The 17,023-nt window shown below is 37.9% G+C and overlaps 1 protein-coding gene across 1 annotated transcript in view; it reads right to left on the bottom strand.

Moving 5' to 3' along the window:
* Positions 1-17,023, bottom strand: part of opcml (opioid binding protein/cell adhesion molecule-like) — a 180,840-nt gene that overhangs the window by 149,226 nt on the left and 14,591 nt on the right. The gene's annotated exons all lie outside the window — the stretch shown is intronic.

Below are 17,023 nucleotides of genomic sequence, written 5' to 3'. Positions count from 1 at the left end.
CTTCATGAGAGATGTGGTTCTACAATGCTGAAAAAGCAGAATTCAGATGTTTGGTTTTCTAAAATGTTATTTAAAAGAAATGCTAATTGAATAATGCTTTATCGTTTGGAATGAGTATGCTCAACAGCAATGCCATTCTACAGTCAAGTACAGAGTGAAAAGAAGTGCTGTATAACCAGTGGGTCTACACTGGGAAAAGTCAGTGCATGGTGGTGTGTCAGGGATGCTATGTAAATCAGTATATATTTTATATCTCTTATATATATATATATATATATATATATATATATATATATATACAACTTGTGGATTGTCCTGTTCATTTACTACATTGACATGTTGCTATATATACAGACTATTGAGACACTACATATAACATGATTCCAACATGACACCCAATTCCTTCATTATGGCACAAATAAAATAAAAATAAAATAAAACATCCTCAATAAATTTAGGTGAGGAAAAAACTAAATTAAGAAACAACAACAGAAATTATTACAGTAAAAAACACTAGTAAATGCTTATGCTGACAAAAAAAATTGCCAATGGAGTAAGAAAAAAAAATTATTAAGACATATATGAAAACTGTAACTCTAATATCCACAGAAGACGAAGATGATGATAAGAACGAGATTAACAAGCCAACGTGCGAGACAGTGTGTCTTAACACAAACAATACCAGGGAGAAACTTAAATACACAGTGATGATTAGCTAAAAGACGAACAGAGCTGTGATTATTAATGTCCATGGTGACTGATTAGTGGCGGGAACTAGAACAAAGGAACAGGTGATGTATGAAAACAAACTAAAAAGTCAGTGAAGATAAACTAACTTAACATAACCGTGACAGTACACCCCACTCCGGCAAGGCATAACCTCGGGCTGTAAAAAAGAGGAGAAGAGGGAGGGATGGAGGGGTTTTTGGAGGGGGGCGTGGATGAGGCGAAGGGATAGTTGCAGGATGTTGCGAAGGGGTTATGATGGCAGGACGAGGCAAAGTGATGGTGATGGCAGGACAACGATCCCCTGGCGGCAATGTTGGAGAAAGTCCATTAGCACAGACCTAGAGCTTGCCAGTGCCGACAGTCCACGGCGGCGTAGGGGGAGGGAGGAGCCAAGATGGTATGGAGGCTGACAACAACTGGGGGACGACCGACAGAGACTTGGTCGATGGATCCACAGGTGCAGATGGAGAGCCGATGGAACCCGGAGTACCCAAGGGCTGAGGTGGAGTCGGTGTGATGGAGGTCAGAGGCGACGCCGAGGGGAAGGAGGAACCCGCTGCAGCCGTAGGGGTGGAGGGACAGAGTGCAGCGGACGGCCCCGCAAGTCCGTGACAGAAGTAGTCTAACGACTGGACGAGGGAACCCGGTGGAGCCGCAAGTCCGAGGGTCTCCGGTGGAGCCGAAGATGGCAGGAGCCAAGGCAGAGCCGACAGGTCGATGGGCCGAGATGGAACGAAGAGATCCGAGCCCAGAGGCGGAGCCGCAGTCAGAGCAAGGAGCTCTGGCTAAGCTTTGCGGTGATGGCCGCAACAGAAATATTGAAAGAATCACGGTAAATATAACACAGTCCATGCAGGTCGATGAAAATAAGTCACACCTCTGGTCAGACTCATAGTGGAGCTCCACTTCCGGGGCGAGGGTCGGCTCTGTCCTCTTTCTCTCGGGCTCTGACTGACGCATTGCAGCGAGTGGTAGCTCTCCGTCAAAGGTGGTGATTCGGGCTCTGGGTCTGGCTGTGTCCTGGATCGGAGCAAGACGCTCTCCATACATCGGATGATGGCTTCTTTCCAGTCCATTCCGGTGGTGTATAGGAGCTCAACGGGGTGATGGTAATTAACCCCAGTCCAGAACAGTGACTCAGGGTCTCGTCGTCGAAAGGGCAGGTGACAGCGAGACGGTAAAACTCTTCAGAAAAGGACAACAAATTGTGGTTCTTCTGAGCCATGGCCGCAAACTTTGCTGCGTAATTCATGGTCTTGTATTCTGTAATGCTAATATCCAAAGACGAAGAACTAGAACAAAGGAACACATGATGTGTGAAAACAAACTGAAAGTCCATGAAAACAACTAAACTAATTAAACGTAACTGTGACAAAAACAAATCTCAGTATCTTACACAACTATAAGTTTCCTTTTCTGAATGTCTGTTGCATGAACCACATGCATTGTAAATACCCATTTTATTGGTCAGTTTAATAACTAGAGGAGCCTCAGCCTGGTTTCTAATTAATGCATATTAATTGGTATACTGATTACAAACAATTACTTTAATAACACTTTAGTTGTTACATTCATTTTGAACCCATATCTCAGCCTGATGAAATGTATGAAAGCTACAGGTGTTTCGACTCCCTGCCAAATGATTACCCCGGCACTATAGCCAATGATTATTCTTTTGAGGTTAAAGTCACTTCAACCATGCAATCAGAAAACATACAAGTATGAAGATTTTTCAGATCAGAATCCCATCCAAGCCGATCTCACGCAGACTTTGCTCGTTACCACCGATTAGAGCGTGTAATGTCTAGATTGATTTTTATCTGCAGGAGTATCATTCATGAAGCGATGCGCAATATGATATATGACTGAAGGTACGGCAGCGTTTTTAGTCAAAGAAATTAATCTGCCCGCTGCTATCCAGCATATCTATCACGGCGGTCTAATAATTCACAGTAAAGGCGTGGCCGTCACACGGTCGCTAGTTTTGTTACACATTAAGCACCTCAAATTAAGCAAGGGATAACACCCTTGACTCACTACTGACAATTAGTTCATTCTGCTTCTCCATTAAGGCCGGATGAATGACGGGGATGAAATCCAAATGGCCTACTCCTCTAGTTAGCAGCGCTGTCTGGCAGTCTCACAGTCGGTGATTTACATGGAATTATCCCACAGCTGGCCTAATCGGGTCAAAGACCTGTAGGCTGTAACGGTTCCCCATATACCTCAATGTATTAACACACCGTTAAACGATATTCACGCTTGAGTGAGAGCAGCGATCGGGTGGAGGGACCGCGATGAATTCTTTGATAAAAGGTCTGTGCGTTGGCAATTTAATGAGATTGCTCTTTGCCTTTGAAAGTGGCAGAATAATGTTTACTTTTGAACACATCAGTACACAATAATACTTTGTGTACAAACATGCCACAGTCGGGGAAGAATGCGATGGCATACAACAACAGGCAATGATTTGCACAGTGCCGTGCCTGTGTCCTAAATGAATAGGGAAAAACTCCAAAATACAGTTTGTGACAATTGGCTAACCATAGGTGGCTTGATTGAAATTACTGCTGGTTTCTCATATTTGACATTTCTTTCAGCTAAATATAGTGCACACCATAATGAAATCTGTGATAATGACAGGGTGCCAGGGAAAATCATATTACAACACAACACACGTATATATTCTTTTCACACATCAACATTAAACCGCCTTGAAATACACCATTCAGAAGTAGTTAACCATACACTTGTTTTTTCATTTAGCTACACAAAGACATGCACAGTAAACCTGGCAGATTACAAATCTCAAGAAGGCATCTAAAATTGACCATTTCTAGAGTTAAGAGGACAAAATAGCAACAAGAACAGGGAAGGTTTGATTCCCGAGAAGCAAAATGATGAGCTTCGCTGTGTAGGTATACTGTCTGTCAGACAACATCTTATAGAGATAATAGCATTGCAGTGGAAAGTAAATGGAGTTTGTTAAAGCAGGTGACAGCGTGGGGTGACCTTATCAAAGTGTGATAAAGAGGAAATGGAGACAGAAATCAAAATTGCAGCAGAGAAGTGGCCCACCACAGCTGTTGCTCTCTGCACTGGATGCGGAGATGGCTTGGGATTTCTTTTTTTTCTTTTTTTTTTTGGGGGGGGGGGGTAGGGAGGTTTGTTATTTGTTACAGAGTGGAATGAATTGCTCTGTTGAAAAGTGCTAAAAATAATGCAAACCAGAACAATACATGAAACCAGAAGGGCAATTATAGGAGAAATTTTCAATTATCAACATTATTAAACAACATAAATTAAATACAACCCCCCCCCCCCACCACCACCAAATTACAAAACAAACTGATTAAATGTATTATCATTTATTACGTTTTAATAGTCAATGTATGATTTATGTATTAATAAAGATTGTATTAAATTAAATATAGAGTAAAAAGATTTTTGTAATAAATTATAAATTAGACATTTTATTTTTACTTTTAGCCCCTTAAAACTATGAATACATTGAGTATATTGTAATATATAATTTAAAATTAAAATAAAGTTGTAATCATTGTGTTTTTTATGAAATAACACATTGGTTATTATATAATGTGTTATTTTGAAAGACTAATAACATGTATTGTTTATTATAAATAGCAGAATTTATTCTAAAATTCTAAAAAAAAAAAAATAAAGACACTAATATGTTTTCCTATATTATTCTTATAAGTTTTATTATAAATATATTGAAACCACCACAAATAATTAAAGGCGTTTAAAAATAGCATTTATTCCAGTGAAATGCTAAATCTAACCGTTGAAAGCAGAGTTATAATCCATTGCCTTCAGAACGAGCCCCGGGCGCTGAGAGACAAAGAGTAACTTGCAGCTAGAAGAAAGTTTGAGGAACAGAGTCTCTTCCCTTACCTCTCACAGCAGAGAGTCGGGTTAGATCTGCAGGCACTGGGGAATCAGCTTGACATAGAAGGTAAACCAGTGGGAAGGAGGTATCACAGGAAAGGAGTTCTGAAAGAGGTGAGAGAGTTCAGGCCCCCTTTCCTTCTGCTTGGTTGCTTAATCCAGACTGTACCCCTTAAACCCAATAGTGTACGTTTATATATGAAGGGAGAAAACAGGGGACATGACTTGATGACCTATGTGTTCATAACAGACGGACAGCTTTCATAGGCAAACCAAAATTACAGCTTTCTTGATCCGCTCTCAGTCTATGATTGATGGGTTCATTTTGTCTGTCGTCTGTAGTCAATTTTACCACTATAAAAAAATAAAACGGTGCAAAATCCAAGTGTCTGTTAGCACAGACTGACTCCAGCGACACTGACCTGCAAAAATAACCTTTCATGAGGTCTCACCAATTGTTTTTTTCATCCCGATTTTGAGAAGGTATTGTCTTCTTTGCCTATCAAAAACCCCTTTTACTTAATACAGTGATTTTTTTTTACCAAACTCAGTTAAACAGAAATATTGCAAAAGGAATTTAGATTTAATGAGATTTGAATGTCATTGGGAAAAAGGACACACAAGTCCTGACACAAACACACACTTCCATCACAGCCCGCAGGTGTCAGTTAAGGTCAAAGCAAAGCCTGAGTCATTGCTGTGTCTTTATTATTATTTTATTGAGAGACACAAAGACTAGAAAAAATGGGGACAGAAGGTCTAACTATAAATGTCAGCTGATGCTTCACTTCAATATAATTTTTATAACCAGGCCCAGACTGGCTTTTACCACATTTCCTACACCACAATGAGTGGGTGATTTTAATCATGAATTTTATTTATCAATTTCTGTTTCTCAAGTTCTGGAGGCACTGAAATCTATGGGCATGTGTGTGTGTCAGCTTCTAACTGACTAACAACAAGACAAGTAGGAGGTTTGATGCAATTCCAAGATAAATAAAGAATGAAATCATCAAACTATTACATTACAGAAAACAATCGCCCTAATCGCACAACAAACAGAAGAGAGACAAGGGCCAACAGCACACAAATACAAGGAAAAACATGAGAACACATGCCAGAAGATGTCAGTGTAGTGCAAGATAAATGGTCATAAAGAATCCGTCAGGAATACAAATGGCAAATTAAAACCTCAGTATATCATTCTCGTATTATTCATCTGTAAACCCCAGTATGTCAAGATTTGTCCTTCTGATTATCTCAACCCTCTTCTGCAAACTCTCCCTTCTCCTCTGAGAACCATCAGAGACAGCGTCTTTGGCGAGCTGCTCGCAATTGATTATATGTCTGCTTTTAATGAATATGGGGATGATTAACAGTCCCATATCTCGCGTAATAAAAGGGAAGCTTGGTGTACACTGATAGATTGGAAGTTAAGCACAAGGGAGAAAGCAAAAGGTAGCTCTGTCCTGTCATCTCCTCTGCCAACAGACTTCCGCATAAAGCGGCGCAGGGTTGCCAAAACAAGCCTGCTTCATTCATCAACAGCTCTAATTAGGTTGTCGAAAGAACTTATTACATTGAGAGCACAAACCGTTCAATCCTAATGGGAGTGAACGCTATTGATGGTGGCTACTGCAAATTCAGAATTATTAGAACTACAGATAATGCCAAATTGACTTGAATTTAACAAACCCAGCAACACTTTCAGCACATAATTGTTAGCGTCATACAAAGAGAGCGCAAATTTTGAAAATCGGATTCGTTATCTCGTCTAGTAATAACATTTTTAGAGAGATATTATATTATGTTATACACTAATGTTCTATTTATTTAAAACAGTGTACTTACAATTTCATGATATCTCACTCAAATCGTGTGTATTACATGGTTAAATATGTTTTATGAGACAAAAAAACATAACACTTAAAAGTTAACTGGTCTAACTTAAGATATATTAAATATTAAATGAATTAAAGGGGCTATGTGTAGTTTTTAGCAGCCTCTAGCGATGATGTTTCAGATTGTAACCAATTTTTACAAGAGCGCTGGTGCGAGTGATCGAACTCAAGACCGAGCACTTATGGTACAATAGGGATGAAAGCCGGGTCTGTTTTTATACCTAAATATACACCTATACCTAAAACAAAGTGGAGGTCTCTCCATAATTCAAACGCTCTGCCGATGTTGATCCGTGTTTTCGTCCGAAAGTTGATCCGATTCACGTTTGGCCTGACGAGCTTCAGCAGATAAAACTTTTTTTTGTTTTTTATATTTGGGTGGAGTTTGTGTTGGAGTCTGTGTTGTACTGGAGGCAGGTCGTTTTTTGGTGTTATCAGACTCCATGTAGTTAGCTGCAGTGCTGTCGCATAGACTGTATATAAAAAGGAGAGAGGCTCAGAAGCGCGCATGCACGTCACATCCGATGGATTCCGCGGTAAATCCGACCCGGAGCCTTCACATAGAAATAGGAATACTGGCCTTCAGAGGTAATAGCAAAACCCGACAAGTGGATCATTGTAATGTGTGATTACAACCCCTTCACACACAGGCAATAAAAAAAGCATTAATTTTAGAAGAAAAACTACATATAGCACCTTTAAATAAATAATATTCAAATTAAGAGGAGTTCACACAGCGAACTTAAACTGTGTGAATCTCCAACATAACTGAAACAACAGGTATTTCCCTTCACTCAAAAACACACAAAATAGCACTTAATTTCAAGATTTACTCTCCTGCCCCATGCAAAACATGCTGGGAAGTTGAAATAAGCTGCCCAGTTTCAGATAATGCCATCAAAATTAGTAGTATAAACACAAAATGATTAAGTTAACTTTCAAGTTAACTAAATGTAATGCAACTTGTTGTTAGTGTTAGAAGAATTGTGATGCTTTAGCTCATTTTAAGTAAACTGAACAAGCAGTGAAGGTAAGTTTTAGAAGAGTACCACTTTATAATGTCAAAATGTCAACCTTATTACACAGTTGTAAAATAAATAAATAAAAGTACTGCAAAAGACAAAGCAGTATTCAGTTGCAAAAACAATGTTGTAAGCACACACACACACACACAAAAGAACAGTGATCAGTTTTTCCTATGGAACAGATTTTTAGCTGTAATTATTTTACAAGAAAAAAAGTTTTCAAAAATAACCTCAAAGAAAATTTAAAAAAATAGAAGTACAACGAGGTTCACAATTCGTAGTTTTTGTTAGCAACATACAGGGTTTTTACTGCAATTATGTATCATCATTAGGACTTAATACAGTTTGATTGAATTTAACCAGTCCGGAAATTAAATGTTAAAATAATTGGTACAAGTAAATAATTGCCATTTAGAACTAATAGAGTCATTAGCTCCGATAGAGTCCGATTATACTTTTTTGTTGCAATTTCTCATTTCCTTTGAAGTCCCCTTTATTGTGATCAATGCTAAATGGTGAACCTGATGTACCCTGCTCGTTTCAATAAAATGACATCATTGTAGAAGAACAGACTTTGTTAAAAAAAAAAAAGATTTTGGTCCTACAATGTAATAATACAATAGCATAAGCAATATAATGGGTCAGAATTTGCTCTTTCTTTGAACTTATAGAGCAATTTTGTCTAAAAGCAGCTTGTTTCTGACCTAACCCCATTTCCATTGTGAGATACTGCTTAATTAACTTGAGGCAATGAATTTACTCATATTCGGAACTTGTTCGAGTTTACAGTGTAGGTGTGAGTTCAGACTCAATTATACAACAGTTCTCATTAATGAACCTGCTTCAACTCTACAACCAATCCCACAAAGCACCAGACAAGCAGATGAATGACTCGGAGGTTCTCATATTCTCACCTGTCTCCAGCCTGACATTATCTTCATGAGGAAGAACTACTTTGATGGTATCAGCCATGACCATCTGGGTGTGAATTTAATCCAGCCAGAGATTAGACCCACCTGCCTCAATTCTTGTTCTGCCCTTATATGAAGCTCTACCTTGACCGTTTCATTCGCTTCCGACTTTTACTTATAGTCCAAAAAACAAACAAACAAAAAACAGACAGACATTTTCTGAAGTTTGCTTGTGGAAAACCCATGATGATAAGGTGTTCCTAAGTGGTTACTAAGCTGTTCTGAGTTCTAATGATTAATAGAGGTAACAAACATTGAACGTTATTAAAAAATTGAAATGTAAACATTGAAATGTATTAAAGTAAAAATAAAATACATAACAAGTCTAATGTTCAAGAAAATTGATGGCTGGACAATGCCTTATTTGAAAAGTTAAATTTGGAGGTTTGTAGACCATACAGACAGAGAGAAAAATATGGTATAAACAGATAGAAAGAATGATAAATTGATAGGATGTTAGGATTCAACAACAGACCGATAGTTCAATAGTCCAATAGATCAATAGAACAATAGTTCAATAGAATGATAGATAGTTCTATAATGATTGATTGAAAGATGGCTGGATAGACAAAATGATTGACAGAATGACAGACATAAAGAACAATAAAACATTGGATAGACAAAACGATAGACAGAATGACAGACATAAAGAACATTAAAACAATGGATAGACAAAACGATAGACAGAACGACAGACATAAAGAACAATAAAACAATGATAGACAAAATGACAGACATAAAGAACAATGAAACAATGGATAGACCAAACGATAGAACAAATGACAAAACGACGGATGGATGGATGGACGGAAAGAAAGAAAGAAAGATAGAAAAGCCCCAAACACTACTGTTAGCCATAATTTCAGATTGGACAGTTAAGTCGTATTCAAGGATACAGTGACAATGCTATACTGAAAACAGGGTGGGAAATTAACTTTTTTGCCCACCAGCCACAGTGGCTGGTGGATGCCAAATTTTACCAGCCACTTGTATTTTTTACCAGCCACTTTTTCTGGAATTCAAATTTATGAATGAGAACTGTGACTTTGATAACATTGACGTCCATTACAAATATGACATTCGTTTTATCCATTTAACAATATGAGTTATGCTGCACTCACGAGCCAATTTATGTTTTCCTCCGTGGATGCTCACGGGCGCACGCCCTTTAAAAAAAAAAAAAAAAAAAAGCACCAGCACAAACTGGGCTACCATAATATGTAAGCAACATGTATGTACATGTTTGTATTTTTGAGAGAATTTTATGCATGGTTATTTTACAGTTTATTTTTTAATATTAGTTAAGTCTGTATGACCATAAACGATGGAGTATTTAAATGTATTTTGCTATTATTTGAAAAAAATCAAGCAAAACGCGCCCGCGCGTTTGTCGACCCCAGAGGGTTAACTCGATAATAAAGCCGTAAAGTAGGCTATCTTTCAACTCAGGACAGCACCACTTCTCACAAATACAGATAGGATTGAAGATGAAAAGTTTAACTGACACGTAATCGAGCTCCGGAGCACCCACGGTATCGGCTCCTATCCTCGCCGCTGCTAAAACTATCGCTAAACTAAAAAAACGATAGCTATCTAGCCATCACAAAACACAACTTCAAGTTAGTAATTTACTTACTTGCACATCCAAACGTAGTCCCGAAAAGGTCTGCCCTTTTTGCCGATCGCATGGACGTTTCTGAATAGAATTGGTCATATTCATTGACTCTATTTTAAGGTTAGTTGTTCCTCTAACGAACAAATTGTTTGCATTTTCGGACGACGCATAGGTTCGACAGTAAGCGAACTAAGCGAACCCTCGTTTTCCCTTCGTCATCAATGCGCCACTTGTTCGAAAAGTACCTTCACTTTTTATTTACTTCGCCCTCAACAGGTTGTACATTTATATACTGCTGACTCCGCGGCGGGCCTCTTAACACCGAGTATATTTTTTTAATTTTCCTTTCGTCTGTACCTCAGCTATATGTGTCACGGTCCGTTCAGCGCCGTGTCCGTGCGCTGTGTCCGTAAAGCACAGCGCTGAAAACCAATCAAATTAGTTACTCGACAAAAGTGCATTATTTTTACTTAGCAACAGCATTCTTTGACAAAAGATGTCCAATCCGTTACAAGGAATGTTTTAAGTAGTAACCAATAAAAATATGTTTTACAATTTACCCGCCACTGTGGCTGTTATACAAGGTAAAGTCACGATTAGCTGTCTCTAATTTCCCACCCTGACCGAAAGGTAGGGTTATTGGCAATTACAGTCTTGTTCTTCCCAGGGTTTCTTCCTCATCCTACTCTTTATTTTTATTTTTTACTTGTCATTGTCACCATCTGACTGGGGCACCATTCGTCTTAAAGCTGCTTCAGAACTATTTGTATTGGGAAAATTGCTATACCAATAAATTTAACAAAATTTGCCCTTCTCCATTTCAAAATACCTGCACACGTGGGCAAAAATCATATCCCATAAGACATTTTAACAGTATTTACATTACATTTGTTTTTTGTAAGTCAATATACCGTAGTCTCTGTGCACAGAATTTGATATCAACCTACAACACAAACACAGCTGCGTGTCATCATCCATTTTGATTCTGATTTCATTCAAATTAGAATTATTAGAGGTAACAAATTATGCATCCTGAGAATGTAAAATGAAATGCGCAATCAGGATTATTTCCTGAGAACGACGCAGTCTTCTGAAGAATGCCACAATTATGACTGATTGCTGGGAGCTGTGAGATCCACACACTGATTACAGTGGCTGCAGATGCAAGCCTTACCTTCCATGACTGACCACTGTTGGCACGTCTACAGAGGGAACGCAGGGTGGATGAGACAACACAAAACCATCAGCAATCCTTTCAATTGGTATATCTGCTTTGATAATTGACCAGAGTCCAGACATTGAGACAATTACATAAAAGTCAGAGGACAAAAACTCTCATACCCACATCATATTGACATATTGTGAATTTCCCGACATATTAAATGACTGTGACATCACACAAGCATCAGAGTAATTTAATTTATAGGGAAGATTAAATTATGGTTGTTCTTCACACAAATTCTTTATGTTGATAAATAATCATGATGATTTATAATAAAGAAATAAACATACACTATTAAAAACATCCATTAAATATTTTTTATACAAAATAGTGGGGAAACAAGTTTGAAGATTATTCAAATGTTCTCAACACTTAGAACATTTTTTTTGAAAGGTTCTTTAGGGAACAAAAAAATGGTTATTCTTATGTGGGCTGGAATGACATTGCAAGGGATATTTATCTGTTGTTTTTATTTAAATTAAAGGCACAACATGTACGTTTTGTCGCTAGAGGCTGCTTATTCAAAACCATAACAAAGACGAAGCTTGATGACACAGTGATGGAATGTGGAATCATGGGAATTGTCCTGTTCACCTCCACAGCTGTTTTTTGCTTTATATAGGTTATCTTTGTCGACAGAACCCGTAGCAACAGAAATGAACAATTGTGGTCAATCACGAATCTGTAAAACAAACAACTGTCACGTGCTAGATGCTACCATAGATCGACGGCTTTGACGCTACAATTACTACTTCAGCATTTTTTCAGGAAGCACACAGTGTTTTCATGGTTTCTACTGCAAGATGAGGTTGGGGGGGTTGTATATAACGTTATTGACAGTACTATATTAAACATAACTGAATCAGCACTGAACTGACCTAAGCTAAATAATGACATTATTATTGTATGTAGAGCTGGTGTATAGTTGACTTGAGTTAGCTTCATAATTGAAGAACTTTGCAACATTAATACTGTTATTTCCTCATTTATGACTGTGCTGCTTTGACACAATCTGTATTGTATAAAGCATTATCTTAAATGAATGTGACATGGTTTGACTTATCAGTGACGTTTCACCATATAATCTCTGTAAAAGTGTTTCAAACTATCCAAACACACATATCCTGCATATATTTACAGTACATTATAATTGAGCAAAAGTTTTGAAAATAACAGATGGCAAATGTTGCTGGGCTAGGATTGGTCAGTTGTTAAGTAGGTCAGTAGTTATCTATGAGATATATTCTGTGTATCTACTGAAAGAAACAATAAACCATTGTTTGAACTGAATAAGGGCTCATTTTATCCCATGATGTTGAATGATGCAGCTTTTGAGATCAATGCATTATATTCCATTTGTGGATCTCATAAGAGCACATCGCATTGAAGGAGCAATCAAACCGACTTATTTTAATAAATGCGCTGGTGTCTACCAGCATTACCTGCATTACTATCTAATAGCCCGGGACCCCTTTGAGAAATTAAATAAGCTCCTGCAGGACCCGAAAAGCATATTAATAATGTATCGCTCTTAGTAAACATGAGTTGAGTTTGACTGCAGAGCACTGCAGAATTCAGCTGTACATTAATTTATATTCCTTTACAGTTCACCAGTTCTGCTAAAGTGCCTTTTAGCATCCCTAAAGAAATGGGATGTCAGCTCTGAGAAGACTGTGTTCGTGACAGAGGTTTAAGAAGTGTTCCTTAGTGTTCCCAGTTCTTGGAGATGACAAGGCCATTGCACCTGTGAACTTAGGTCTTTCATTATGGATGACTATGACAAGAATATTTTTCCCCCCACAGAGCCTGTGTCTGGACAGTATCTGGAACTAATCATGTTGGATTATAATTTCATGGAAATTAGCCTTAAACTGGAATGTTTGTTCGTATCAAACTAGAGCCACATAGCCTGACAAGCCAGAACCACATCAAGATGTTGGATCTGGGAACACACCATTGGCAGGGCTCAATCCGAGGGGTGGGTTGTCTTTCAAATTCCATATGCATGCAAAGGGATAGCGCTACAACCAACCAGAGCAATGAAGAAGGTGGTGACGTAGTCAGAGCGATGGACTTCAGTGCCGTTCTTTGTTCTTTTCTCAAAGAAAAGCTTAACTCCAACTTCCAGAGTCGCGACCAAAGCCGATTTGAAAGACTGCTGTTCGCCAGCAGCAGCAGCCATCTTCAAGTAGCAGCGAATTCACGCGGAACCGTTGCAACTCTGCCGTCATTATGTTAAGCCCGCCCACCGACTCTGTACACAATGTGATTGGCCTGACTAGAGTTAGGTTTTTCCAGCTCGCAAGCCAACGAAGAGTTGCTAGACTACCCTGGCTGCAAATTACATTTGCTACCGCTAGGGTGCGTCTAGGGTAAGAGCCACAAAATGAATCATTAAAATATCGATTCAAACACCCACGGAATCTTATTCCTAAATGACAGCGACTCTACAAGATTTGACAAGTATGATCACAGCGGAACATTCAAATCTACATTGCCACTAATTCAAATTATAACAGAAGTAGTTGGATAAAGGATTATGGTTTGGAAATAAACACTGATGTCTACGGTATAATCAAAATAGAGTAAATCACCTTTTGAATGTAACTTGACACTTCAAATAAAGATTTCATCAATTACATTGTTACACCAGTAGGTGGCGACAAGTGGCTGTTAAAAAATGTTTTTGTCATTGAATCATTCGTGAGATTTGTTCAAAAATGCTGATTCATCCAGTAAAAAAACAAGTGAAGTCTTTCTGAGTGAGTCATTGAATCATTAATTCAAATCGATAAAAAAAACATAAATCAAGTTAATTAAATATTTTTAAATAGACTGCAACAATCAACCTTTTGTCAGAACCTGTTATTTTGCTTAATTGTCTATTCAGAATTGTTGTCTATATCTGTCACATCCACCAGCTGAAGTGCCCTTCATCTCCACCAGAGGGCACTCCTCCCGAGTCCTGGGCTTTTTTACATTGTCTGTCCTCATGATCGTGTGATTTCGTTCATCTGTGTGTGTGATTACCCTTGTTAAAGTCTGCCTATTTAATCCCTGTGTTTTCATTCTCACTGTGTCAAGTCTTGTATGTTGTTACACTGCATTTCTGAGCTTTATCCTGGTTTCCTGTGTCTTGTTTTTTTTTTTTTTTTTTTTCAATGCTTGTTTTCTGGATTACCCTTTTGGCTGTGTTTTTCTGCCCAGTTGCTCATTTGGCTTGTTTAACCTTGTGTTTGACCTCTTGCCTGTTATATGGATTACAATCAGAGCAGTGGATAAATTCTTCAAATTAAATTTATGATCAGATTATCCCATGTGCCCTGCTACAGTACAAACATTAAATAAATATAAAACTAGTTCATTTATGTATTGCAATAAACACAGTACACTTACAATAAACTTCATAAATACAATAAACTTCTCAACAGCTCAACTGTACTGAAATGTTAAAAGTGATGTCTGTAAGAATGACAGCTAGTGGTGGAAATAGGCACTGCAGTCCAAATTCAAAATATCAGAGATCATTGTTTACCCCGACCCCTCCTCCTCAGACTCGACGCTCACGCAGGTTGCCAGTTTGAGGACATGCAACAGGAACGAGCGCAATTGACAACGAAAGCCGAGGAGACTTACACACTGTAAGTTGATGAGTTGATTTATCCACGTTTTAATATCCTCTCGTTCGTGGAGATTTTTTAGATGGATATCGAGGCTTTTTAGGTTGTGTGGAATCTGCAATCTCTGATCCAGTTTGTTTGCTCATTTCCAAGGCTGCAATACACTGTGTTTCCTGCCAACTGGCATCCCAGGGTGTCGAAATACTATTGGGTGAACTGGCAGTGGGCGAGATCGCACAGACCAAAACCAAAACTGACTGACAACAAAAACCTGTAAAATAAAATGTAAAAAAACTGCCTGTAGAACCGTTTTTCAGAGAAGCGAGTATGTGAACTTAGCATGTTTCCTAAAGTTACATACAGCACCTTTAAGCTTAATGTGTTGCATTTACTTCGTCCTATGTGATTTACATTAGGATAAGATGGAAAACTACAAAAGAAATTTTTAAATCAATATTCTTGTCTTATTTTCCAAATAACTATATAAACATTCTTAAAATAAGATACATTTATTCAAGAAGCCAAATTGCAGAAGATATTAAGACTTGTTGTTTCAGTGTCTTAGATTAGTTGTTTTTTTACCCAACTGGCTAATATCATTTTCTTTTTGTCAGCATGAATCTAAAATAATTTAAAGTTATGCACAAAATATATAAATTTGCTCCAACTAAATTCATAAAAGATATTACTTTATATACATACACATAAAGCTTGAAATGATTGGAAGCTTGCAATTTCAAAGAAATAAAAACATGGTTCTGTTGTGTATAGTTAAAGCATGTAGTTAAAGTTCGAGACATCAACCACACTGTAATTTGCGTTAAAAAAAAAAGTGCATGGAACACAATAACAATTTTGCACAATGGCTGTATAAATACAAGCCAGCTTCTTGCAGCGCTTGCAAATATTTAAAATATGGACAATGCCTTGCATTTACATTAATTACATATCATTTGGATAAAAACAGTTCAGAGACAAAGAAACAACCCTTAGTATAAAAAGAAATGCAGTGTCCTGTACCTCATATTGACAACTTTGAGTATCAGAGGGAAAAAGATGCTGCCTAAAGAAATCATGGTGTATCTTCCTCTAATCAAGTAAAATTCCTCGCTGTGAGGTCAGGAGTTAAACGTGTCGGTTCTAACTGCCTCGGTTTAGGTAGTTACGCTCTGCCTTCTGTCTGCAGGCTGTTTGGAGAACAACGTTGCGCCCCTTTCACAGCCCTCTCTCTACAGGCCCATCTGCTCTGCCATGCTACGTTCAGATCGAAAAAATACTTAATCTACGGTTGCTCTTTTACTACAGAATTTTGTCTTTTTGCCATGTCTCTGGAGGGCTGGAAATGGTGGTAGATAGTCCAACATAAAACACTGCCAATAGACAACATCAAAGCTTCTTTAGTGGCAGTATATTAAGATCAGTCGTTCTCAACTGGTTGGTCACTGGTCTGTTCTTTGAGGATCACAATGGGGAAAATAATTCTAAATGCAGAAAATGAACTACAATAGTTGTGATAGCAATATAAATTGGCTTATCAGCTTGAAAAAAGGAGGAAAAACACTTTCTGTATCTTTAGTTGCTGATGTCAAAGGCAGTGCAACCATTCAAACAACATTGTACTGTATAACTACTGTATTTTGGTTCAAACTCATATGTAACTTAGTAGAACCAAGTCAAATTAGACAAATGTCTCCTCTCCACCAATAAGCTGGTGTGTGGAGGGCGTTCTGGTGCAATACGAGTGCTGTCACATCATCCAGGTGATGCTGCAAATTGGTTGTGGTTGAGGAGATTCCCCCCCTCCATTTGTGAATGCGCTTTGAGTAACCAGAAAAGCACCATATAAAATGTAACGATTATAATTATTATAAATGCCAACATGGACAGGTTACATTTGTTATATCTTTCACAGATCTTAAAATGAATTTCCAGTTTTCATCCTGTACATTTTCTAAACTCATTTGTAGCATGTAAAATGATTGATTATTTACAAAACATTGATTTTAGATATTTATTTTTAACTTAAAGGGA

This window comes from Siphateles boraxobius, unplaced genomic scaffold (assembly GCF_051911475.1).
Source record: "Siphateles boraxobius isolate OS27281-9 unplaced genomic scaffold, OSU_SipBor_1 25, whole genome shotgun sequence".
In the NCBI taxonomy this organism is placed as follows: Eukaryota; Metazoa; Chordata; class Actinopteri; order Cypriniformes; family Leuciscidae; genus Siphateles; species Siphateles boraxobius.
The sequence above is the reverse complement of the archived record's forward strand: the minus strand, read 5'-3'. Positions and strand labels throughout refer to the sequence as shown.